This window comes from Buceros rhinoceros, unplaced genomic scaffold, assembly GCF_000710305.1.
Source record: "Buceros rhinoceros silvestris isolate BGI_N320 unplaced genomic scaffold, ASM71030v1 scaffold16028, whole genome shotgun sequence".
In the NCBI taxonomy this organism is placed as follows: Eukaryota; Metazoa; Chordata; class Aves; order Bucerotiformes; family Bucerotidae; genus Buceros; species Buceros rhinoceros.
The window spans coordinates 9,146-9,590 of NW_010426457.1; positions in this window are offsets into that span (position 1 = coordinate 9,146).

A 445-nucleotide genomic window follows, 5' to 3' on the forward strand; every position below is an offset into this window, starting at 1 on the left:
TGTGCCGAGAGCCTTTTGCCCCAGAGCTTTGGAGCAATGGCCGCATGTCTCGAGCCAGCGATTGTTTCTTCCGTGCAGATGGAAGAGCAAAGTGGCTTTGGCATATCAGATTCATCTGGTTTATGTCCCTCTTCACCTTTCTGCTCCCGACGCCGTCTGTCTTTATGAGCAAACTCCAGCGGCATCGCAGGCACAGCTGCAAGATTGCTCGAAGGACACAGGCTTTGAGCTGGACCACTTTTCTCTGCTCCGGGCTGCTTTTATCACCACCATTCTCAGCACAAAATGCCGTTTGACGCTATCAAAATGTGCTCTGAGAAAATCACTGGCTTCAGAGATAATTGGGTTTTTTTCTCTTCTGAGCTCTTTTCTGGTAGCTCTGGACAAACGCATTTAGCACACGGATGGTTTCGCTCGTGGTTTTCGGGAGCAAGCTGCAACCTTG